General features: G+C 39.2%; 1 pseudogene across 1 annotated transcript; it reads right to left on the reverse strand.

Moving 5' to 3' along the window:
- Positions 1–5,474: 5,474 nt before the first annotated feature.
- On the reverse strand, positions 5,475–6,356 carry LOC308264096 (putative E3 ubiquitin-protein ligase UBR7; annotated as a pseudogene). Its single transcript has one exon. The product of its transcript is annotated as a putative E3 ubiquitin-protein ligase UBR7 (transcript).
- Between the last annotated feature and the right edge of the window lie 20,664 nt (positions 6,357–27,020).

Genomic DNA, 27,020 nt, shown 5'->3' on the forward strand with positions numbered 1-27,020 from the left:
TACCAGAGAATATTTTTTTTCTATTTTTTAGGTGAAACTATCATATATTTATATATTTATTTTTCAGAAAAAAATCTATCCTAATATGGAATATGGACTCTAGGTACCCAAAACGATCTTGAAAAAGAACAAAGCTAGAAGATGTATATTTTCTGATTTCAAACCATATAAAGCTACAATAATTGAAACAGTGTAGTACTATTCTAAAGGCAGATATATAAACCAATGGAGTTAAATAAAAGCCTAGAGCTAAATTCTTCCCTATATTGTCAAGTTATTTTTGACAAGGTTTCCACGAACATTTGGTGGTGGAAATATTAATCTTTTAACTAAATATTGTTAAAAAATAATAAATACATGGAAAAGAATAAAATTGGACCCTTACCAAATCCCATATACAAATATTAACTCAAAATAGATAATAGACCTAAATATAAATCTTAAGACTATAAACTTTTAGGAGAAAATCTGGGTCATTAAACCTCACAACATTGAAATTGGCAGTGATTTCTTGGATATGATTTCCATGGCACAGGCAACAGAGGAGTATACAAACTCCCTAAAAAAATAAAAAAAAATATTGTATATCCAAAGACAATGTAAACAGAGTTAACAGTTACTAATAGAATGGGATAAAATATTTCCAAATGCTATATCTGAAGGTATATTAATATTCCAACTAGAAATCCTAAAAATTAACAACAATAAAGGCAAACAATACCCTTTAGAGATAGGTAAAAGACTAACATAAATAATGAATCTCCACAGATAACCAATCTTAGTTGTCTGTTGGATGGAAAATCTTGTTTCTCTAGTTCTGGAGTATGTTACCTATTTCTTCTTTGTAGTTAATCTCTTTGAGTATTTTCTCTAGTGCTGGTTTTGAAGACATAAATTCCTTCAGTTTCTGTTTGTCATGGAAGCTTCTTATTTCTCCATCTAATTTGATAGAAAGTTTTGCTGGGTAGGAAATTTTTGGCTGGAAGTTGTTTTCTTTCAGAGTTTGGAATATGTTACTCCAAGCCCTTCTGGCTCTCATAACTTGGTTTGGGAAGTCTGGAATGATTCTAATTGGTTTGCCTCTGAATGTCACTTGGCCCTTTGTTTTTGTTGCCTTTAAGATTCTCTGCTTGGCTTCCACATTGGTCATTTTGACAATTATGTGGCGTGGGGATCCTCTTCTCTGATCCTGTCTAAAGGGAGTTCTATAAGTTTCCTGGACCTGTGTATTGACCTCTTGTTCTATGTCTGGAAAATTTTCTGCTATTACTTCCTTGAAGAGATTGTTGATCCCTTTGGTTTCACTTTCTTTTCCCTCCTCTATTCCAATTATTCTTAGGTTAGCTCTCTTAAAATGGGCCCATATTTCTTCAATATCAGATTACAGCTGTCGGATATTTTTTTCTAGATTAGAAACTATGCGTTCATTTTTGGATTGCTCATCTTCTAAGAGTGAGATTCTGTTCTCCATGTGTTGTAATCGGTTGTTTGTGCTTTGAATTGAGGCCTTTACTTCATTAATTGCATCCTTTATCTCTTTTTGGCTCTCTCTGAGTTCTTTTCGAAGCACCTCTATTATTTCTACAGTTATTTTCCTGATTTGATCTTCTAGAAATCTCTGATTTTCAGTTTTATTGGGTTCTGATGTTGTGGGGTTGTGGGCATTTATTGCTCCAGTATTATTCCTCTTTCCCATGATTTCAGAAGTTTGTGCCTTCTCTGGGTTCTTCCCTTGGGTCACTATGACTTCACTTAAGGTGTTCTGGATCTCAAGTCAGTAGTATCTCAGACCCCACTACTCCTTTACTGGGTTGTATCACAGAGTCTCCGACCCAGAGAGTGGATAGAGGCTGCTTTAGACTGTGGGTGGTGCCAGGTTGCACGTTCTCCTATGGTGTGATATCTCTGCCACCGCCCCTCTCCCACTGGGTCAAGTCCCAGGGAGTACAGTACTGGGATTTCTCCTCTGTGGCCCGCAATTTGACTCACTGTTCTTGAGTTCGCAGATGTAGCTGTACTGGCCTCGCTGAATTCGGTGCTGCTGCCGCCAGTGGCAATATGGCACCGCTGCTACGCCCTCGGCCGTGGGGCTGGTGTTTTTCTACTTGGTTTTGATTTCCACTCTGAATCCCTGCAGCGTGTGCTGAGCTCGGCCACTGGGAGCTTTAGATGCTCTCTGCGCGGAGAAATCCCACCTGGCTATTCCGCAGTGCCTCACCTCGGCTTGCTGTAGCCGTCCCGTGAATTCGCCGGTGCCGCCGGCAGTATGGCGCTGCTGCCACGTCTGCCGCGTCCTCGGGCGTGAGGCCGGTGTATCTCCTCTGTGGCTCTGTTCTCAGTCCGCTTTCTCTCTGGAGCCTGGTGATTTTTTGTTTCACTGGTGATGGTGTTTTCTGGCTATGAAAGGCGCTGATTTTGTGGTTATGGAGATTTGTTGTTAGCAGGGCTCTTAAGACCCGCTTTTCTCGGTCGCCATCTTCCCGGAAGTCCCCAATTACATTTTTTTTTTACTGGAAGAGCTTAACGGAATTAAAATGGACCTTGATGGTTATACCACTGACCCAGAAAATAGGTGCAGGCATTCGGGTTGCTCAGTTCTATACCCAGTAAAAGGGGAGGCCATCCTCAGAAACAAAACTCCAAAAATTGGTGCAAAAATCAAACAAATTTAATCTAAAATCACTACTACAGGCTGCTAATTCAGTTTATAATAACAGGGACTTGGAAAGGGAAAAACAGAAGGACAAATGCCATGAAAGAATTCTGGCTGAAGCTGGACATGGTGGTGCAAGCTTGTAATCCCAGTGCTTGGGAGGCTGAGACAGGAGGATCACAAAAGTTCAAAGGCAGCTTCAGCTACTTAGTGAGGCTCTCAGCAACTTAGTGAAACCCTGTTTTAAAATAAAATATAAAATAGGTCTGAGAGTGTAGCCCGGAGGTTGAAAAGCCTCTGGGTTCCACCCCCAGTACCACCACCAAGAAAAAAAAAGAATCCTGGCTGAGCACTATTCCCACAAAAGCATGGAGTTGAGCCTGTTTTAAGCGTGGAAAGCAAGAGAATCTCCAGCATAAATGCCCTCCACCATGAGGCCAAAAAGGCCCTCCAAGGCCCTGCCCATGGTGCAAGGGGGACCATTAAATTCTGAGTGACCCCAAACCCAGGTTTCCAGTGATGAGTTCTAGGGTCATTCCTCCAGGCAACTACAACCTGAGTTAAGAGCCTTGGGTGATCCTTACAGTGAGATCTTAGACTGGTTCCTTATAGATACCAAGGCCAGGTTTATGGCATTACCCTCCTCTCCTGACCCAAGGTTCAAATGTATCTATAGTTGGGCATATCAGGCTATTCCCTAAAATGATTCATTAGTTGATATTTAGCCTGATCCTAGGGTGACCTCCAATTTTCCCATTCTTAGTTATACTAAAGATTCAAGCTCCTTTATTAAAAAGGAGATATAATGTCAGGAAAACAACTAACTTGGGTACAAGCCTCTCCCTTGGTCTTATTTAAAATTATACCATATTTTGTCTTACCTTTCCAGAAGAGCCCCAAAAGAAGAAAAAAAAAAAAAACTTAAGCTGCTCTTTTTTTTCTCTTTTTGCTGGCTGTAGTAAAACAAGGTACTGCTCAAGATTTTTTTTTTTCGGGGGAGGGGGAGTCTGGGGATGGAAGCCAGGGGAATTTGACCTCCAAGCTACGCCCCCTGTCCTATTTTTTTTTTTATTCTTTATTTTGAAACAGGTTCTCACTGAGTTGTAGAGGGTCTTACTAAGTAGCTGAGGCTGTCCGTGAACCACTATCCTCCTCAGGTCTCAGCCTCCCGAATGCTGGGATTACAACATGCACCACCACGTTCAGCTCAAGTTGTTTTTCTTTTTTTTTTTTTTAATCTCAACCAATCCTAGCTAAAATGTAAACTTTTATTTTATTTTTATTTATGTTTTAATATATTTTGTTGGTGCATTGTAGTCAAACATCTCAGTGGAATACAAGACTCGTGAGGATATAAAAGCACACATCACCCAATTAGCCCTTATCCAATCCCCATCCCATTCCCTCCCACTCCCTTGATCTGATGCTTCATTTAGTGACTGACGTTGATATATTTAAGCACATCATGTGCTTTAAAGAGCTTCCATCTTCCCCCCTTCCATCACCTCAGATAAGTCACCTTAATTGCTCCTCTATAGGGTCCCTTCTTCAACTATTACCCACTTCTCCCTAGTTTTTGCATATTAGGGAAAACATCTGGTTTTTTATTTTTTTGCGATATTTTCCTGTGGACCCCTCACTGCTGGCTCCAATCCCAGTCTCAAGGGCCCCAGAACCAGCCTCACCACATGGCAGGCTCTAATCCCAGCTTCGGAGGCACTGGCACCAGCCTTGCCTCATGGCAGGCTCTGATCCCAACCTCTAAGGCCCCAGCACAGGCCTTGCCGCATGGCAGGCTCTGATCCTGGCCTTGGAGGCCCTGGCACATGCCTCACCATATGGCAGGCTCTGATCCCATCCTCTAAGATCCAGATACCAGCCTCACCTCAGAGCAGGCTCTGATCCCAGCCTCTAAGGGCCCAGCACCAGCCACACAGCACAGCAGGCTCCCATCCTGGCCTCTAAGACCCCAGCATTGGCCTCGTCACATTACAGGCTCCAATTCCAGCCTTGCTGACCATGGTACCAGCCTCGCCTCACAGTGGGCTCTGATACTGGCCTCAGAGGACCCAGCACTGGCCTTGCCACATGGCAGGCTCCAATCCAGGCCTGGCAGGCTAGGCAACAGCCTCGCTGCACAGCAGGCTCCAATCCTGGCCTCAGAGGACCCATCACCAGCCTCACCCCATGGCAAGCACTGATACTGGACTTGCTGACCCCGGCACCGGCACCGGCCTCGCCGGACAGCAAGCTCTCATACTGGCTTCACTGGCCAAAGCACTGGCCTCCCCTCACGGCAGTCTCTGATCCCAACCTCTAAGTCCTCAACACTGACCTCACCACATAGCAAGTTTTGATCCCAGCCTCACTGGCCCTGGTGACCTCCTTGTTGCACATCAGGCCCAGATCTCAGCCTCGCAGGCCCTGGAACTGGCCTTGCAATACGGCAGGCTCTGATCCAGCTCTATATTTAATATTTTATTTGGAAACAGGATCTCACTAGGTTACTGAGAGCCTAACTAGATAGCTGAGGCTGGCTTTGAATCAGTGCAATCCTCCTGTCTCAGCCTCTCAAGTACTGAGATTATAAGCATGTGCCATCATGCCGGTGTGTGTGTGTGTGTGTGTGTGTGTGTGTGTGTGTGTGTGTGTTACTGAAGTGGAACCTCAGGAGTTTTCTACCTCCAGTCTATACTCCCAGATCTATTTTATACTTTATTTGGAAACAGGGTCTCACTAAGTTGCTGAGAGCATCACTGAGTAGCTGAGGCTGGCTTTGAAACTGTGCTATCCTCCTGTCTCAGCCTCCCAAGCCCTGGGATTACAAGTGTATGCCACCACGCCCACCCTCATCAGCAAATTTCTTCAGGCTTTAAGTTCTGTCTTCAAGTCATTGTATTCACAAATGAGTTCCACTTGTTGGACTGTTTTTGCTGCTCAGGGTGTCTATCAAGGGGTCCCTCCTATCAGTTGCCTGGGCCATCATGCCTCTTTTTTTCATAAGGCAACACTGTGTCCTATTCATCAGTCAGGAACAAGTCATCTAGATCTCCATACATTTCCATTCAGTCTCCTAAGGAACACAACCTGCTTAGCCAGTTAATGGCCAGTAGGTGGCAGTATCTTTCTTTATCAACTGCTTGGCTTTGCGCTCCTGAAGTCTGCAGCTACACTGTGACTCTCTGTTGAGGCTTTTGTTCTTAAATACTGCTTGGAGAGCAGATTCAGAACCAGAGCTGGTACAAGGTTTGTTACTCCGTTTTGCTTTAACTTCCTTTAGAGCATCCTTTCCAGGTTCTGGAGCATTCTCTTTGAGGGTATTATCTTGATGATCTCTGTTTTCAGGTTTAACTTCTTGGTCTCCTCTTCCATCGACATTCAACACCAACCCATCATCCTCAACAGATATTTGGTCACTGGCAATTGTACAGCATAAGCCCACAGTAAAGAACAATGTTTCATACAAGTCTGGCACACCATCTCTTGGAAATACCTACTCTCAGGGGGAATGGCACCAAGGTACCTTCCATGGAACCAATCTTCACAAATTATGCACTAGATCATCTTATCTGGAACCTCATCTTCAGGATCACAGTAGGGTCTCTTGCAAATGCAGTATAATCCAAAAAAAGTTTTCATTGTACTTATTACTAGAGTTTATCTTTGCTTTGTCAGGAAATTATTTGCATTCCAAATTGGCAAATCAAACTCCTAAATCACTGCTCTGAAGAAACATCTATTGAAAATGATATGGACAGACTTCCGGGAAGATGGCGACGGAGAAAAGTGGGACTTATGAGCCCTGCTAAAAACCAATCTCTATTACCACAAAATCAGTGCCTTTTATAGCCAGAAAACACCATCAGCAGAGAAACAAAAAATGTAATTTCAAGAGACAGAGAAAAAGAGGGCTGGAAAAACGAGACACCAGAAAGAAACCAGACCGCAGTGTTGCAGCTGGAGCCACGGCGCGAAGCAGCGGGCGCCATTTTCCCTTGCAGCACCAGGCTCCAGAGAGGAGGAAAACTCATAACGGAGCTCAGAGCCACAGAGGAGATATGCCGGCCTCACGCCCAAGGACGCTGTAGCAGCGCCTTACTGCCGGCGGCAGCGGCGAGCTCACCGGACGGCACCAGACCAACTGACTCAACAGCCCACAAGGCTCCAAAGGGGAGCAGCAGACAGCGAGCCGAGGTGAGCCACTGCGGATCAGCTGGGAGGAATTCGGCAGATTTCTCGGCGCAGGGAGCATCTAAAGCTCCTAGAGGCTGGGCTCAGCTCACCATGCAGGGACTCAGAGCAGAGCTCAAAAACAGAGAAGAAATACATCAGCCTTATGGCCAAGGGTGTGGCAAAAGCACCATATTGCCACAGGCGGCAGCAGCAGCAGCAAATTCACTGAGTCCAAGACAGCTCTATCTGCGCACTCAACAACAGTTAGTCAAATTGTGGCCCCTAGAGGAGAAATCCCAGTACTATACGTCCAGGGACTTGACCCAGTGGGGAAGTGGCGGTGGCAGAGATATCACACCATAGGAGAATGCCCAACCTGGCACACACCCCCCCATGGTCTAAAGCAGCCTCAATTGACTCCCTGGGTCTGAGACTCTGCAATACAACCCAGTAAAGGAGTAGTGGTGACTGAGATACCACAGACTCGAGATCCAGAGCACCTTAAGTGAAGTCGTAGTGACCAAGGGAAGAACCCAGAGAAGGCACAAACTTCCGAAATCATGGGAAAGAGGAATAACAATGGAGCAATGAATGCCCACAACCCCACAACATCAGAACCTGATAACACAGAAATTCAGAGATTTCTAGAAAATCAAATCAGGAAAATAACTGTAGAAATAATAGAGGTGTTTTGAAAAGAAATCAGAGAGAGCCAAAGAGAGATAAAGGATGCAATTAATGAAGTAAAGGCCTCAATTCAAAGTACAAAGAACCGATTAGACCACATGGAGAATAGAATCTCACTCCTAGATGATCATTCAAAAAATGAACGCATAGTTTCTAATTTAGAAAAAAAAAATCTGACAGCAGGAATCTGACATTGAAGAAATATGGGCCCATTTTAAGAGAGCTAACCTAAGAATAATTGGAATAGAGGAGGGAAAAGAAGGTGAAACCAAAGGGATTAACAATCTTTTCAAGGAAGTAATAGCAGAAAATTTTCCAAACATAGAGCAAGAGGTCAATACACAGGTCCAGGAAACTTATAGAACTCCCTTTAGACAGGATCAGAGAAGAGGATCCCCATGCCACATAATTGTCAAAATGACCAATGTGGAAGCCAAGCAGAGAATCTTAAAGGCAACAAAAACAAAGGGCCAAGTGACATTCAGAGGCAAACCAATTAGAATCACTCCAGACTTCCCAAACCAAGTCATGAGAGCCAGAAGGGCTTGGAGTAACATATTCCAAACTCTGAAAGAAAACAACTTCCAGCCAAAAATTTCCTACCCAGCAAAACTTCTGTCAAATTAGATGGGGAAATAAGAAGCTTCCACGACAAACAGAAACTGAAGTAATTCATGTCTTTAAAACCAGCACTGGAGAAAATAGTCAAAGAGATTAACTACAAAGAAGAAATAGGTAACACACACCAGAACCAGAGAAACAAGATTTTCCATCCAACAGACAACTAAGATTGGTTATCTGTGGAGATTCATTATTTATGCTAGTCTTTTACCTATCTCTAAAGGGTATTGTTTGCTTTTATTGTTGTTAATTTTTAGGATTTCTAGATGGAATATTAATATACCTTCAGATATAGCATTTGGAAATATTTTATCCCATTATATCAGTAACTTTTATCTCTGGTTACATTGTCTTTGGATATACAATATTTTTTTTTATTTTTTAGGGAGTTTGTATACCCTTCTGTTGCCTGTGCCATGAAAATCATATCCAAGAAATCACTGCCAATTTCAATGTTGTGAGGTTTTATGACCCAGATTTTCTTCTAAAAGTTTATAGTCTTAAGATTTATATTTAGGTCTTTTATCTATTTTGAGTTAATATTTGTATATGGGATTAGGTAAGGGTCCAATTTTATTCTTTTTCATGTAATTATTATTTTTCAACAATATTTAGTTAAAAGATTAATATTTCCTCCACCAAATGTTCGTGGAAACCTTGTCAAAAAATAACTTGACAATGTAAGGAAGAATTTATCTCTAGGCTTTTATTTAACTCAAATGGTTTACATATCTGGCTTTAGAATAGTACTACACTGTTTCATTTATTGTAGCTTTATATGGTTTGAAATCAGAAAATATACATCTTCTAGCTTTGTTCTTCTTCGAGATTGTTTTGGGTATCTAGAGTCCATATTCCATATCAGAATAGATTTTTTTCTGAAAAATAAATACATAAATGTATGATAGTTTCACCTAAAAAAAAAAAGAAAAAAATATTCTCTGGTAAGAAAGAAAGCAAAAGAAATATTGAAATGTTATCTTTAAGTCACCAAAAGCTTGGTATCAGACAAATGAAACTGTTATGTGAGATTATCATCGTTAATATTGGATAAATTGCTATAAAACTAGATGTCAACCACTAAGCCAATCATGGGAAGGATGGATAGGGAGGGAACGGGGTGGGGATCAGGTAGGGGCTAACTGAGCAATGTGTGCATGTATGTCTACAAAAGTATTTTCCTTATACCATTATGATGTATGAATACAGTGCACCAATAAATAAAATAAACAAATTAAATAAAGAAAGAAAGAAAGAAAAATAAAATATATATATAGAATAAAAAATAGGGCTGAGGGATGTGGCTCGGAGGAAGAATGCACCTGGGTTCAATCCCCAGTTCTGCAAAACTAAAAAAAAAAGAAAGAAAATGATATGGACAGATAATGTTTGATAAGAATCTCACCCTTTTCTATCATTTGGTGCAGAGTGTGGGAAGTCAGATTCTAGCATGGTTTCCTAGATGTCTCAGTTTTTTAAAATTATACTAGATCCCCCAGGCAGAGATTGGTCATGTTTATAGGATTCTTTGAAAGGTGCATGCATTTTTTTACATACTATTTTATTTTTAATTATATTTTTATTGGTGCATTGTAGTCAAACATCTCAGTGGAATACAAGACTTGTGAGGATATACAAACACACATCACCCAATTAGCCTTTATCTGATCCCCATCCCATTCCCTCCTTCTCCCTCAATCCCATGCTTGAGTTAATGATTGACTTTGATATATTTGTTTAAGTACATCATGTGCTTTAAAGAGCTTCCATCTTCCCCCCTCCCATCCCCTCAGATAGGTCACCTTAATTGCTCTTCTATAGGGCCACTTCTTCAACTAGAGTTCCTCCTATTACCCATTTCTCACTAATTTTTGCATATTAGGGAAAGCATTTGGTTTTTTTATTTTTTTGTGAAATTTCCCTGTGGATGCCACACTCTGGCTCCTATCCCAGCCTCAAAGGCCGCAGCACCAGCCTCACGGCACTGCAGGCTCCAATCACAACCTCGCTGGCCCTGGCTCTGGCCTCATCGCTTGTCAGGCTTTGATTCCAGCCTTGGAGGCCCCAGCACTGGCCTCACTGCATGGAACTCTCCTATTCCGGGCTCACAGGCCCCGGCACCAGCCTTGCCACCCAGCAGGCTCCCATCCTAGCCTTGAAGGCCCCGGCACCAGCCTCACTTTGCAGCAGGCTCCGGTGTCTGTCACTGTGGGCAAGTCATCTATAGATGTTCCCTCTTTTCTTTCATTTTTTTAATAGGAGAAAACAGAATCTGTCTTTTGCAAAAGCTGGGAGCCCTAATACCTAGTGGCAATGCATTTTGTCTTCCCTCCAAAGGCAGAGGTCCACAGCTTCACAACAGAAAGCAGGTTCTGCTGTTCCAAGTGCACCCCGGCTTCCAGCACTGTGGAGAGGAGGAGTGTGATGGCCATGAGAGCTGATGTCTCCTGGAACATGCAGCATAGCGGCCCAACCCAGCTATGCAGGGCCCCCTCTGATATGCCCCCAGTACTTTTCCCACTTAGCATATTGTCCAGAATTCCCGAGTATGTGGGGCAGGAGAAGTCTACTTTCAGGAAGATTTCCTCAAAAGTTCAAAGTGGATAGGACTGAATCTGTCTCCCTCTCCAAATACTGGTTGCTACCCCACCACCACCACCATCTCGGTTCTCTCTGGAACCCCTTTCCCACATAGCATGTTTTCAAGAATTCCCAAGCATGTGCAGCAGTAGCAGTCTACCTTTGGGGAGATTTCTTCAAAAGTTCAAGGTGGATTGGACTGGATCACTGCTATTCCCAAATACTGGCCATTACTGCCACTGCCACCACCATCTTGGTCCTCTCCTGAACCCCTTTCCCACACGGCATGTTGTCCAGAATTTGAGCATGCATGGCAGTAGCAGTCTACCTTTGGGGAGATTTCTTCAAAAGTTCAAGGTGGACTGGATCTGATTTCTACCTCTCCCAAATACTGGCTATTGCCGCTGCCATCTTGGTTCTCTCTAGAAGACCTTTCCCATGTAGCATGTTTTCCAGAATTCCAGAACATGCGCAGCAGTAGCAGTCTACCTTTGGGGAGATTTCTTCAAAAGTTCAAGGTGGATTGAATCAGATCTCTGCCTCTCCCAAATACTGGCTGTTACTGCCATTGCTTCCACCACCATCCTGGTTCTCCCCTGAGCACCTTTCTTACATAGTATGTTGTCCAGAATTCCTAAACAAGTGCAGAAGGAGCAGTTCACATTTGGGGAGATTTCTTCAAAAGTTCAAGGTGAATTGAATAGGATTTGTCTTTATCTCCTGAATACTGGCCACCCCTGCCACTGCCACCATCTTGTGTTCCCTCCAAAGGCAGAGGTCCACATCTTGGCCCCTCTTCAATAATTTTTAATAAAAGAAAACAGTACTTGCCTTTTGCAAAGGTTGTTAGCTTGAGCACTAAGCAGCAATGGATTTTATCTTCCCTCCAAGAGCAAAGGCCCACACCCTCACCGCATAGAGGATCTGCTGTTTCAAGTGCACCATGGCCCCCAGCACAATGTAAAGGAGCATGGTGGCCAGGCTGAGTCCCCTGGATCCTGTGGCTGGGCATCCCTCCCAGGAGTGTTGGGCTCCTTCCAACATGCCCGGAACATTTTTCTTACAGAGTATGATGTTAAGAATTCCCAACTCAATGCACAGCTGAAGCAGTCTTTTCTCTAATCTCTCTGAGATGTTCTTCCAAAAATCACTTTTCTTGTCTGGCAGGTGCCTCGCTGTCATCTTGCCTCTAATTCCACCATTATCCACTCTCTGTTCTATATTCTACATAGGAAGTCACAACTGGAAATGTCTCCTTAAGTTTTCCCAATCAGATACTAAACAAAAACCTGTTGTCCAGGGCTTCTCAGAGAAATGCATGCCCTATATGGCAGCCACAGTCACCACTGTGATTGTGGCTGCTACCATCTTGTCTCTACTCAAATGTAAACTTTTAAAAGCTCTCCATGCAGCTGTAAAACTTAGGCCTCTATGAGATGTGAAAAATACAATATTCATTGCCTTTAAAGTTCTATTTTCTTTGGCAGGGTGTTTTTTAAGACACCTGCAATACTTACGTGATGTCTTAGTTTTCTATGGTAATCTATAATACAGTTATTAATGTATGTGATCAAATACAATATGCATTGCCTTTAGTTTTCTACCTTTTTCAGGATTAACGTTTTAAGGTACTAGTGATGCTTACCTGATGTCTTAACTTTTTATGGTAATCTGTAATTCAATTATTAAGTTGGGTAAATGTAAAATGTAATGTTTTAAAATGCTCTTAATTTCGTAAGGTTTAATGTAACTTTTTTCTTTTTTTTAAATGGTGCATTGTATTTATACATCATAATGTGATTTAAAAAAAAAACTTTTTAGACATACATGCACACATCACCCATTTAGCCCCTACCCCATCCCTACCCCATTCCCTCCCCATCCTCCCATCCCATGCTTGGTTTACTGGTTGACGTCGATATGTTTGTTTAATTACATCATGTGCTTTAGAGAATTTCCTTATTCTCCCTCCCATCCCCTTTGTTAGGTTTCCTTGTTGAACCTCTATAGGATCTCCTTTTTCACCTGGATATCCTTCTATGACCCATTTCACCTTAGCTTTCACATATTAGGGAAACATCCAATTTCTTACTTTTTGCAACTGACTAATCTCACTTAGCATAATGTCCTCAAGATCCATCCATTTCCCTGAAAATGATGTACTTGTTTTATTTTTATGGCTGAGTAAAATTCCATGTGTACATATCCCACAGTTTTGTAAATCATTCATCTGTTGATGGACATTTTAGCTGGTTCCATAGATTGGCAATGGTAAATTTTGCACCTATGAACATAGATACACATGGATTTGTTTGGTAGTTTGGTTTGCTTCTTTTTTTTAATTTATTTTTTATTGGTGCAATGTATTTATACATCATAATGATATAAAGAAAATACTATTGTAGACATACATGCACACATCACCCAGTTAGCCCCTACCCGATTCCCACCCTGTTACTCCCCATCCCTCCTTCCTATGCTTGGCTTAGTGGTGACATCTAGTTTTATAGCAATTTATCAAATATTAACGATGATAATCTTACATAATAGTTTCATTTGTCTGATACCAAGCCTTTGATGACTTAAAGATAACATTTCAATATTTCTTTTTGCTTTCTTTCTTACCAGAAAATACTTTTTTCTTTTTTTTTAGGTGAAACTATCATACATTTATTTATTTATTTTTCAGAAAAAAATCTATTCTGATATGGAATATGGACTCTAGATACCCAAAACAATCTCGAAGAAGAACAAAGCTAGAAGATGTATATTTTCTGATTTCAAACCATATAAAGCTACAATAAATGAAACAGTGTAGTACTATTCTAAAGCCAGATATGTAAACCATTTGAGTTAAATAAAAGCCTAGAGATAAATTCTTCCTTACATTGTCAAGTTATTTTTTGACAAGGTTTCCACGAACATTTGGTGGAGGAAATATTAATCTTTTAACTAAATATTGTTGAAAAATAATAATTACATGAAAAAGAATAAAATTGGACCCTTACCTAATCCCATATACAAATATTAACTCAAAATAGATAAAAGACCTAAATATAAATCTTAAGACTATAAACTTTTAGAAGAAAATCTGGGTCATAAAACCTCACAACATTGAAATTGGCAGTGATTTCTTGGATATGATTTTCATGGCACAGGCAACAGAAGGGTATACAAACTCCCTAAAAAATAAAAAAAATATTGTATATCCAAAGACAATGTAACCAGAGATAAAAGTTACTGATATAATGGGATAAAATATTTCCAAATGCTATATCTGAAGGTATATTAATATTCCATCTAGAAATCCTAAAAATTAACAACAATAAAGGCAAACAATACCCTTTAGAGATAGGTAAAAGACTAGCATAAATAATGAATCTCCACAGATAACCAATCTTAGTTGTCTGTTGGATGGAAAATCTTGTTTCTCTGGTTCTGGTGTGTGTTACCTATTTCTTCTTTGTAGTTAATCTCTTTGACTATTTTCTCCAGTGCTGGTTTTAAAGACATGAATTACTTCAGTTTCTGTTTGTCGTGGAAGCTTCTTATTTCCCCATCTAATTTGATAGAAGTTTTGCTGCGTAGGAAATTTTTGGCTGGAAGTTGTTTTCTTTCAGAGTTTGGAATATGTTACTCCAAGCCCTTCTGGCTCTCATGACTTGGTTTGGGAAGTCTGGAGTGATTCTAATTGGTTTGCCTCTGAATGTCACTTGGCCCTTTGTTTTTGTTGCCTTTAAGATTCTCTGCTTGGCTTCCACATTGGTCATTTTGACAATTATGTGGCATGGGGATCCTCTTCTCTGATCCTGTCTAAAGGGAGTTCTATAAGTTTCCTGGACCTGTGTATTGACCTCTTGCTCTATGTTTGGAAAATTTTCTGCTATTACTTCCTTGAAAAGATTGTTGATCCCTTTGGTTTCACCTTCTTTTCCCTCCTCTATTCCAATTATTCTTAGGTTAGCTCTCTTAAAATGGGCCCATATTTCTTCAATGTCAGATTCCTGCTGTCAGATTTTTTTTTTCTAAATTAGAAACTATGCGTTCATTTTTTGAATGATCATCTTCTAGGAGTGAGATTCTATTCTCCATGTGGTCTAATCGGTTCTTTGTACTTTGAATTGAGGCCTTTACTTCATTAATTGCATCCTTTATCTCTCTTTGGCTCTCTCTGAATTATTTTCGAAACACCTCTATTATTTCTACAGTTATTTTCCTGATTTAATCTTCTAGAAATCTCTGAATTTCTGTGTTATCAGGTTCTGATGTTGTGGGGTTGTGGGCATTCATTGCTCCATTGTTATTCCTCTTTCCCATGATTTCGGAAGTTTGTACCTTCTCTGGGTTCTTCCCTTGGTCACCACGACTTCACATGGAAGGTGCTCTGGATCTCGAGTCTGTGGTATCTCAGTCACCACTACTCCTTTACTGGGTTGTATTGCAGAGTCTCAGACCCTGGGAGTCAATCGAGGATGCTTTAGACCATGGGGGAGGGGGTGCCAGGTTGAGTATTCTCCTATGGTGTGATATCTCTGCCACCGCTACTCCCCCACTGGGTCAAGTCCCTGGGCGTACAGTACCGGGATTTCTCCTCTAGGGGCCACAATTTGGCTCACTGTTGTTGAGTGTGCAGATGGAGCTGTCGTGGACTCGGTGAATTCACTGCTGCTGCTCCTGCCGGTAGCAATATGGCACCGCTGCCATGCCCTCGGCCGTGAGGCTGGCGTATTTCTTCTCTGGTTTTGAGCTCTGCTCTGAGTCCCTGCAGGGTGTGCTGAGCCCAGCCCTTGGGAGCTTTAGATGCTCCCTACGCCGAGAAATCTGCCGAATTCCTCCCGGCTGATCCGCAGCGGCTCACCTCAGCTCGCTGTCTGCCACTCTTCTCTGGAGCCTGGTAGGCTGTTGAGTGTGTTGGTCCAGTGCTATCCAGTGAGCTCGCTGCTGCCGCCAGCAGTAAGGCGCTGCTGCCGCGTCCTTGGGCATGAGGCTGGTGTATCTCCTCTTTGGCTCTGAGCTCCGTTATGAGTTCCCTTCCTCTCTCGAGCCTGGTGCAGCAAGGGAAAATGGCGCCCGCCGCTTCGCGCCGTGGCTCCAGCTGCAGCACTGTGGTATGGTTTCTGGTGTCTCGTTTTTCCAGCCCTCTTTTTCTCTGTCTCTTGAAATTACATTTTTTGTTTCTCTGCTGATGGTGTTTTCTGGCTATGAAAGGCACTGCTTTTGTGGTAATAGAGATTGGTTGTTAGCGGGGCTTGTAAGCCCCACTTTTCTCCATCGCCATCTTCCCGGAAGTCTGGTTTGTTTCTTTTTGGATAGATACCCAGAGGTGCTATTGCTGGGTCAAATGATAAACTAGTTCCCATTGTTCTGAAGATCCTCTATACTGTTTTCCAAAGTGGTTTCAGTAATTTGAAATCCCACCAACAATGTTTTAGAATTCCCACTTCTCCACATCCTTGCCAGCATTTGTTGTTGTTTGTGTTTTGAATGATTGCCATTCTAGTTGGTGTTAGGTGGAATCTCAGGGTAGTTTTGATTTGTATCTCTGATTGCCAATGATGTTGAACATTTTTTCATGCATTTATTGTCCATTTGAATTTCTTCTTTTGTAAAGTGTCTATTTAGTTCATTTACTCATTTTTTGATTGGATTATTTCTTTTCTTACTATTGAATTTCTTGAGTTCCCTGTATATTCTAGATATTAGTCCTCTGAGGAATAGGTGGCAAAAATCTCCCATTCTATTGACTATCGGTTGAGGACCTCAACAGTTTCCTTTGCTGAACAGAAGCTCTTCAGTTTCTTGCAGTCCCACATATTGATTCACCTTTTAGTTTCTTGTGCTTCTGGGGACTTGTTGAGAAAGTTTTTAATCTGTGCCTATGTGTGGCAGTGTTGGACCTATGCCCTCTTCAAGGAACCTCAAGGTCTCTGGTCTAATTTCCAAGTCTTTGATCCATCTTTAATTGACTCTTGTGCAGAGTTAGAAATTGGGATTTATTTCCATTTTTCTGCATATGGTTGGCCAGTTTTGCCAACACAACTTAACAGACTTTCTTCCATTGTATATTTTTGGACTTTTTGTCAAATATCAAATGGCTGAAAGTGTGTGGATTTGTTTCTGAGTCTTCTATCCTGCTCCATTGGCCTAGGTATCTGTTTTTGTGCCAGTACCATGCTGTTTTTGTTACAATAGCTTTGCAGTATAGTTTAAAGTCAGGTATTGTGATTCCTCCTGAATGGTTTTTGTTGATGAGAACTACTTTAGCTATTCTAGGTTTTTTTGTTGTTCCAAATGAATTTAAGGGCTTATTTTTCTATGTCAGTAAGGAATGATATTGATAAATCAATGTGCATTGCATTGAATCTGTAGATGACTTTTGGGAGTATGGCCATTTTGATAATATTTATTCTGCCTATCCATGAACATGGAAGGTCTTTCCATCTCCTAAGATCTTTGATTTCTTTTTTCAGTGTTTTATAATTTTCTTTGTAGAGATGTTTTACTTCCTTGTTTAAGTTTATTCCTGAGTATTTTATTTTTTTGTGGGAAATCCTGAGTGGAAGTGTTTGTTCTTTTTTTTTTTTTTTGAAGATTTAAAGAAGTTTATTAGAAAGATAGAAATTCAGAAAATAGAAATACAGCTCCATACCAGACTGGCCTGGAGGGGTGACTCGAAATGAATACACCCGAGTGGAAGTGTTTTCTGAATTAATTTTTCAGTGGATTTATGGTTGGTATACAGAAAAGCTTCTGATTTACTGATTTTATAACCAGATGGATGAATTTGTTGATCAGTTCCATATGTCTTTTGTTTGTGTTTGCTGGGTCTTCTGGGTACAGTATCATGTCATCTGCAAATAGTGAAAGTTTGAGTTCTTCCTTTCCTATTTGTAGTCCTTTTATTTTCTTTGCTTGCCTTATTGCTCTGGATAGAATCTCAAATACTATATTGAAGAAAAGTGGTGATAATGGACATTCTTGTCTTGTTTTTGTTTTTAGGGGGAATTCTCAAAGTTTTTCCCCATTTAATATGATGTTGGCTGTGGGTTAATTGTAGATCACTTGTGGGTTAACTGTAGATGTTGAAGTATGTTCCTTGTATTCCAATTCTCTGCAGTGCTTTTATTATAAATGGATGTTTCATTTTCTCAAAGGATTTTTCAACATCTATTGAAATGATCATGTAATTTTTGTCTTTGTTTCTGTTTATATGTTGAATTACATGGATTGATTTTCATATGTTAAACCAGCCTTATATCCCTGGAATTAAGCCTACCTGGTCATGGTGTATGATCTTCTTGATGTGGTTTTGAATGCATGTTGCTAGTATTTTGTTTAGCAGTTTTACGTCCAAGTTTATCAAATATATAGGCCTATAATTTTCCTTCTTTGAACTATCTTTATTTGGTTTTAGTATCAATGTGATGTTGGCTTCATAGAATGTATTTGGGAAAGTCCCATTTCTCTCTATATCTTGAAATAGACTGAGAAGTATCAGGATTATCTTTTCTATAAAGGTTTTATAAAATTCACTTGGGAAGCCATCTAGTCCTGGGCTTTTCTTTGATGGTAAGGGCTTTATTGGTGTTTCAATCTCTTTGATTGCTATTGGTTGGTTTAAGTTTTTTATGTCTTCTTAACTTAGTTTAGGAAGGTTGTATTTATCTAGAAAGTTGTCAATTTCCTCCAGATTTTCCATTTTGTTGGAGTATGGTTTTGCAAAGTTATTTCTAATAATCCTCTGGATTTCTGCACTGTCAGTTATGATATCTCCTTTTTCATCTCTTATCCTAAAAATTTGGGTTGTCCCTCTCTTTTTTTAGTTAAATTGGATAGTGGTTTATCTATCTTGTTAAATTTTTTTTAAGGAACCAGCTTTTGGTTTTGTTGATTTTCTGTATCTTTTTTTGTTCTCGACTTTATTTTTTCCGCTCTGATTTTGACAGTTTCTTGTCTTCTACTGGCTTTGTATTTAGATTGTTCATGTTTTTCAAGGACTTTGAGGTGTGTCGTTATTTATTTGATAATTTTCTGTTTTTTCTTATGTAGACATTCAGTGCTATAAAATTTTCTTTTTTTTTCTTTTTTTTTTTTTTTTGTGGGTCTGGGGATGGAACCCAGGGGCATTTGACCTCTGAGCAACATCCCATGCCCTGTTTTTTATTCTTTATTTTGAAACAGGGTCTCACTAAGTTGCAGAGGGCCTTACTAAGTAGCTGAGGCTGTCTGCAAACCACAATCCTCCAGGTCTCAGCCTCCCAAATGCTGGGATTACAAGCGCGCGCCACCATGCCTGGCTTAAAATTTCCTCTTAATACTGCCTTCAATGTGTCCCAGAAGTTTTGATATGTTGTATCTCTATTTTTGTTTGTTTTTAGAAATTTCTTGATTTCATTCCATACTTCTTCTATGACCCATTTTTCATTTAGAAGTGTGGTATTCAGTCTCCACACGTTTATGTGGTTTCTCTGAGTCTTCTTATAGTTGATTTCTAGTTTTATTCCATTATGGTATGAAAAGAGACAGGGAAGTATGTCACATTTTTTTAATTCACTGGTGCTCACTTTGTGGCCCAGGATGTGATCTATCTTGAATAAGGTTCCATGAGCTGCTGAAAAAAATGTGAACTCTGCTGTAAATGGGTGAAATATTCTATATGTGTCTAACAGGTCCATTAGATTAATGGTGTTCTTGAACTTCCGAGAAGATGGCGACCAAGTAAAGCAGCGTTTACTAGTCCTGCTAAAACTCGATCTCTGTTGCCACAAAATCAGCACTTTTCATAGCCAGAAAACACCATCAGCAGAGAAATAAAAAATGTAAACACAAGGGACAGAGAAAAAAAGACTGGAAGAACAACCAAAGACCAGAAATGAAGCCCGCAATGCGGGCGCCATCCCCCCTCACAGCACCAGGCTCCAGAAGGAAAGGTAAGCAAGGAGCTGAAGTGAGCAGCTGTGGATGATTCAGGTGTAATTCAGCAATTCTTCCAGCACAAAGAATGTCTAAAATTCCCAGCGGCCAGGCATGGTGGTGCATGTTTGTAATACCCGTGCTTGGGAGGCTGAGACAGGAGAATCACACAGGTTCGAAGCCAGCCTCAGCTACTTAGTGAGGCTCTCAGCAACTTAGTGAGACCCTGTTTCCAAATAAAATATAAAATGGGTCTGGGAGTATAGCCCAGAGGTAGAAAGCCTCTGGGTTTCACCTCCAGTAACACCAAAAATAAATAAATAAATAAATAAATAAATAAATAATAATAAATTAAAAATAAATAATAATAAATAATAAATAATAAATAAAATTCCCAGTGGCCAAGCTCATCATGCCTTCCAGGGACTCAGAACAGATCTCAAAACAAGAAAAGAAATATGCCAGCCTCACAGCCGAGGGCGTGGCAGCGACGCCATATTGCCAGCAGCGACAGCTTTATGGCCCAGGGTATGGCAGCAGTGCCATATTGCCAGCAGTGACAGCGAGTTCACCACGCCTCACCACAGCTCTAGATGTTTGCCCACAATGACCTCCAACCCAGTGAAGGAGTAGCAAAGATACCATACCCTAGTTGCAGCTCCCCATGGGAAAATGCCCAGCCCAGCATCCCCACAGTCTCACACAGCCTCAATTAACTTCCTGGGTATGAGAATTTGCAATACAACTCAGTAAAGGAGTAGTGGCAGCTGGGATTACCACAGACTCAAGATACAGAGCACCCTAAGTGAAGTCGTAGTGACCCAGGGAAGGCACAAACTTCTGAAATCATGGGAAAGAGGAACAGCAACAAAGCAATGAATGCCCACAACCCCATATTGTCAGAACCTGATAATACAGAAATTCAGATATCTCCAGAAGATCAAATCAGGAATATAACTGTAGAAAAAATACAGGACTTTCGAAAAGAATTTAGAGAGAGTCTAAAAGAAATAAAGGAAGCAATCATTGAGGTAAAGGCCTCAATTCAAAGTATAAACAATTGATTAGACCACATGGAGAATAGAATCTTGTTCCTAGAAAATGATCACTCCAAAAATGAATGCATAATTTCTAACTTAGAAAAAAAAAAACAGCAAGAATCTGACACTGAAGAAATATGGGCCCATTTTAAGAGAGCTAACCTAAGAATAATTGGAATAGAGGAGGGAAAAGAAGGTGAAACCAAAGGGATCAATAATCTTTTCAAAGAAATAATAGCAGAAAATTTTACAAACATAGAGCAAGAGGTCGATACACAGGTCCAGGAAACTTATAGAACTCCCTTTAGACAGGATCAGAGAAGAGGATCCCCATGCCACATAATTGTCAAAATGACCAATGTGGAAGCCAAGCAGAGAATCTTAAAGGCAACAAAAACAAAGGGCCAAGTGACATTCAGAGGCAAACCAATTAGAATCACCCCAGACTTCCCAAACCAAGTCATGAAAGCTAGAAGGGCTTGGAGTAACATATTCCAAACTCTGAAAAAAAAACAACTTCCAGCCAAAAATTTCCTACCCAGCAAAACTTTCTATCAAATTAGATGGGGAAATAAGAAGCTTCCATGACAAACAGAAACTGAAGAAATTTATGTCTTCAAAAGCAGCGCAAGAGAAAATACTCAAAGAGATTAACTACAAAGAAGAAGTAGGTAACACATGCCAGAACCAGAGAAACAAGATTTTCCATTCAGCAGACAACTAAGAAAAGAATATATTCATATGTTTATAGGTCAAAATCTTTGGAGATTCATTATTTATTTCAGTCTTTCGCCTATTTCTAAATTGTATTGTTTGCTTTTATTGTTGTTAATTTTTAGAATCTCTATTTGAAATATTAATATACCTTCAGATATATTTGTAAATATTTTATCCCATTCTATCAGTAACTTTTAACTGTTTACATTGTCTTTGGATGTACAATATTTTTCTATTTTTTAGGAAGTTTGTTTATTCTTTTGTTGCCTGTGCCTTTGAAATCATATCCAAGAAATCACTGCCAATTTCATTGTTGTGAAGTGTTATGACCCAGGTTTTCTTCTAAAAGTTTATAGTCTTAAGATTTACATTTAGGTCTCTTATCTATTTTAAGTTTATATTTGTATATGGTGTTAGGTAAGGGTGCAATTTAATTCTTTTTCATGTAATTATTACTTTTCAACAATATTTAGTGAAAAGATTATTATTTCCTTCACCAAAATGTTCCTGGAAACTTTGTCAAAAATAACTTGACCATATATGGAAGAATTTATTTCTAGGCTTTTTATTTTACTCCACTGGTTTATATATCTGCTTTTATAGCAGTACTACACTGTTTAAATTATTGTAGCTCTATAAGGTTTGAAATCAGAAAATGTACATCTTATAGCTTTGTTCTTTTTCGAGACTGTTTTGGGTATTTAGAGTTCATATTTCATATTAGGATAGATTTTTTCTGAAAAAATGTACGATAGTTTTAACTTAAAAAAAAGAAAAAGTATCCTCTGGTAAGAAAGAAAGCAAAAAGAAATATTGAAATGTTATCTCTAAGTGATCAGAGTTTGATATCAGACAAATGAATATGTTATGTAAGATTATCATTGTTAGTTTTGGGTAAATTGCTATAATATTAGATGTCATCCACTAAGCCAAGCATGGGAAGGAGGGATGGGGAAGGAAGGGTGTGGGGATTGGGTAAGGGCTAACTGGGCAATGTGTGCATGTATGTCTATACAAGTTTTTATCCCATTATAATGTATGAATACAGTACACCAAAAAAATTAAAAAAAAAAAGATTAATGGTGTTCTTTAGGTCTGAGGTGTCTTTACTGACCTTTTGTCTAGAAGATAGATCTAATGTTATGAGAGGTGTGTTATTTTTGGATTAATTTATAGGTAGAAAAGTGTTTGTGGGATGTTTGTTTGCACATGTAATAAAGATGGTTTTATATAAAATTAGTTAAAAGACTTACAGTAAGTTTCTATTAATCTTACCTCTTTAAGACCTCTGCAGGCCATTCTATTCACTTATATTTGGCCCATTGTTTCTAAATTATGTTGTTAAGTTTGTCTTCAACAGAATTAAAGCAATCAAGTTTCAGATGATGCTTCAGATAATATCCCAGATGAACATCTGCCAGAACCTCTTGGATGGCCGTAGAAACTCAAGATACTTACCCATCTGACTCCCTCAAAGCCAAGCTGCTTACATGCACCCTAAAGCTTGGACCCTGCCCCATCCCTTCTTGGCATGGAAGAAGTTAATGACAAGTTTCGACGTCCTTATTTGTTTGCTATGGGTGCATGCAAGTTAATAAAAAGAGGGGGGATTGAGCTTATATTGATTGTTAGTAAGAGCTGTAAAAACCCAAAAACCCTGTTTACCTTTGGCCTGACAGGTGTCAGGAAGTTAATAGAAAAAGAGGGAAATGCACTGTGAAATGGCTTCAAAATATATTTGAAAGTAGCTTTGGTATTAAAGTGCTAATATTGGGAAATGGCTTCAAAGTGTATTTGAAAATAGCTTTGGTATTAATGTGTCGGTATTGAAAAATGACTTTGGTATTAATGTATTAAAAAATGAATGTGGTATTGATGTATTGAAAATTAGTGTCAAAATGTAAAAAGCAGTCAGGGCCTAGCTACTGCCAGGCATTCATGCAGTTGTTATAATGCAGCATTCCCTCACTAAAAGTAATTAGCAAATAGAAAGAAGACTTGGGACCTAGTCTTTATATTCTAAAAACAGTTTACATAATAAATAACTTATAGCAGATAGGCTAGAAGACCCCAAGAATGTGGGGGGAGGGTATAGGCCTCTGTCAAGAGGGGGCAGATACCATGTAATCTCTGACTTTGTTCATCATTCTGGTCCTAACAAAGACCTAGGCATACAACTGCATTGAGGCAGGAAAGCTTTGGGGGCAAGCAAAAATATCTGTATAATCATAATCCCCATAATCATAAAAAAGGGCCTACACAGAGTTAATCAGTGGGCTCACATCTAGGTCAGAAGATTATTAGTTGAACAAGATGAAGGATAATGTATCTTTATAAAAGCTGTCTATATCCAAAAACTTCAGTAACTTATTTTCAAGTTACTCCCCTACAGCTTTCCCGTTGAGTATAGGGCCTTAATCTAATATCTGTTCCTTTTTTCTGTTTTTGTAATAATAAAATTAATTAAGTTTACAGCAAAGGAGTTCAGGCTATTCTTTTTCTAAAATTTCTCAGAATAAGAACCCATGGCTACATTTCACACTGGTACAGTTTTGCTGTATTACTGTAACACAAAATGGATCTGTGTGTAGTGGTGCACACTTGTAATTCCAGTACTTGAGAGACTGAGTCAGCCAGCCTCAGTTACTTAGTCAGCTGCCTCACAGCCAGCCTCAGTTACTTAGTGAGGCCTTCTACAACTTAGTGAGACCTTATTTCAAAATGAAAAATAAAAAAATAAAGCTGGGGATGTAGCTTGAATGTAGAATGTCCCTGGGTTCCATTCCCAGTACCACAAAAAATAAGTAAATAAATAAATAAATGCATAAATAAGTACATAAATAAAATACATAATCATATGTTTTGTGTTAACTACAATGTTTCCTAATTGACTGAAAAATTGGTAAAGGCAAAAATGGCTGTAGCAAATTCTCTTTAAAGGTTAAATAATTATCAATTAATAAACTAGGTTTTAAATAAAAATAAACACAAAATTATCTTACTGAAAAATGTGAAAACTAGTTTTTAATTAATATTAAAAACAAAATATTAGACTTCTGGGAAGATGTTTACAGAAAGAAGAAGCACATATCAGTTGTACAGACAATCTGTAGCACCATGAAAAGAGCATATTGACAAAAGAAAGCAACCAACATAAATTTGAACAGAGCCTCAAGAATTGAAAAGCAGCAGAAACAAGGCTAGAAGGCAGATCAGAGGGCAGAAAAATACCCTGTCTGTCACCAATGGCTGCAGCCACAGCAGCTACAGATGTACCATCTTGCTTCATGTCGGAACTGCCAGCACTGCCAGCACTGTGCCTCCTGAGTCCCCCAGCAAAAAGACAATGACTTGAAGTGAAGTGGCTGCAGCTAATCAAAATTTAAGTGGTTGACTCCTTCTTAGTGGACTCCTGCTATGACTAGCAGCATTGGCAGCCGAGCTCACCATGTTCTCCAGAGATCCAGAGTGGCACTCAACAGCAGTAAGTTAACCAGCCAGTCCTGCTGAAGACTGCCCAAATCCAGCTGTAGGAGACTCACACAGCAAGAAATAGACTTTCTGGGTCTGAGACTTTACCTTGGTGAAGGTAGTATTAGCAAAAGGCCTACAATCCCCAGGCCTCACAATCCAAGTTGGGCCTCCTAAGATTGCCACAAACCACTCAATCCTGGTGACCTGAGAGAAGTTAGACCAATCCAGCCCTAGCTATGGAGAACATGGTTGACTACATACATGCTGGGTCTGGTCCCTCAGGCACCCGCCAGTGTTATTTTGTTATATTGTCTTGTTATTTTATGTGTTTTTTGTGTGTATGTGTGTATGTATGTATGTATGTATGTGTGTGTGTGTGTGTGTGTGTGTGTGCTTGTTTCTTTGCTCTCTTCCCCATTTCTTTTACAAGCTTCTTTACTCATATATATCTACTCTCTTCTTCCCAATCTTTTCTTTTTTTCCTTTTTTTATTTATTCTTTCTTCTCTTTGTCTTGTATTAAATACAGTTCATATTGGTATACTAAATACTCTAAATTGGTTGCTAGAGTCCTACTACATTTTCAATATCTATAATTTTTTGCTATATATTATCTTGCCAAACTCAAACTTTCATTCTATTTGAACCTATCTTGTACTTTACCCTTTTCTATTTATTTATTTATTTATTTATTTATTTATTTATTTATTTATTTATTTTTGCAGTACTGGGGATTGAATCCAAGGGCATTCTACATTTTGACTACACCCCAGCCCTATTTTTATTCTTTATTTTGAAACAGGCTCTCACTAATTGCAGAGGACCTCACTAAGTTGCTGAGGCTGACCACAAATTATGATCTTTCTGTCTCACCCTCCAAAGTACTGAAATTACAAGCATGTACCTCCATACCCAGATACTTTATTCTATTCTTCCATTTACCATTTCATCACCTTTATACTCACTCAATCTTCACCACCTACAGAGTGAGAAAAAGCCACCAAAAGCAACAAAGATACAAACCTAAGAAACCTGAAATTATGAGAATGAGAAAAAGAAGAAACCACTGAGCTCCCACAACCCCACAATAACAAAATGGCAGAGACGGTCAGAAAAACAAATCAGAAATTTAACAGTAGAAATAATAAAGGATTTTCTAAAAGAATTTAGAGAGAGCCTGAAAGAAGGAAACAATGAAACAATCTGACACCCTGAACAATATCAGAAAATAGCTCTGATGAAAGTGAAGAATGGTGTACATGTATGTACACACAATTTTTTACCCCAATATGATGTATAAATATAATGCACCAATAAAAATTTTTTAAAACAAGAAAGTAAAGGATGTAGTCATTGAAGTGAACACACCAATACAAACTATAAGCAGTAGGTTAGACCACATGGAAAATAGAATTTCACTCTTAGAAAAATGATCACTCCAAAAATGAAGGTATAGTATAAAATTAAGAAAAAAATTTGATAGCATAGATTGAACATCAAAAAGATATGGTCCCATTTTAAAATAGCTAACCTAAGAATAATAGGCATAGAAGAGGAATAGAAGATAAAACGAAAGGGTTCAACAATCTCTTTAAAAATATATCAGAAAAAAATTTCAAACATAGAAAAAGAGGTCAATACACAGGTACAGAAAATTTATAAAACCCCTTTAGTCAAGATCAGAGAAAAAGTTCACACCACACAATAGTCAGACTGACTAATGTAGAAGCCTGAGAATATTAAAAGCAATAAAAGCAAAGACCAAGTGATATTCAGAGGCAAACCAATTAAAATCACTCCAGACTTCCCAAACCAAGTCATAAAAACCAAAAAGGCCTGAAGCAACATATTCTAAACTCTGAAGGAAAACAACTTGCAGCCAAAAATTTTATAAGCAACAAAACTATCTTTCAAATAGATAGGGAACTAAAAATCTTCCATGGCAAGAGGAGCTGAAAACTTTTATATCTTTCAGATCAGCACTAGAGAAAATACTCAAGATTAACTGCAAAGAAGAAATAATAATACACACCAGAACCAGAGAAAAAAACAATTTCCATCAAACAAAAAAGCAAAGAAATACAAATAAAATTAAATTATAGCATTTCAGCTTGCTCATCAAATTTTGTTTATGTTTATTTATATACAATTTAATTTTATTTT

This window comes from Muscardinus avellanarius (genome assembly GCF_963383645.1).
Source record: "Muscardinus avellanarius genome assembly, chromosome: 6".
NCBI classification, from domain to species: domain Eukaryota; kingdom Metazoa; phylum Chordata; class Mammalia; order Rodentia; family Gliridae; genus Muscardinus; species Muscardinus avellanarius.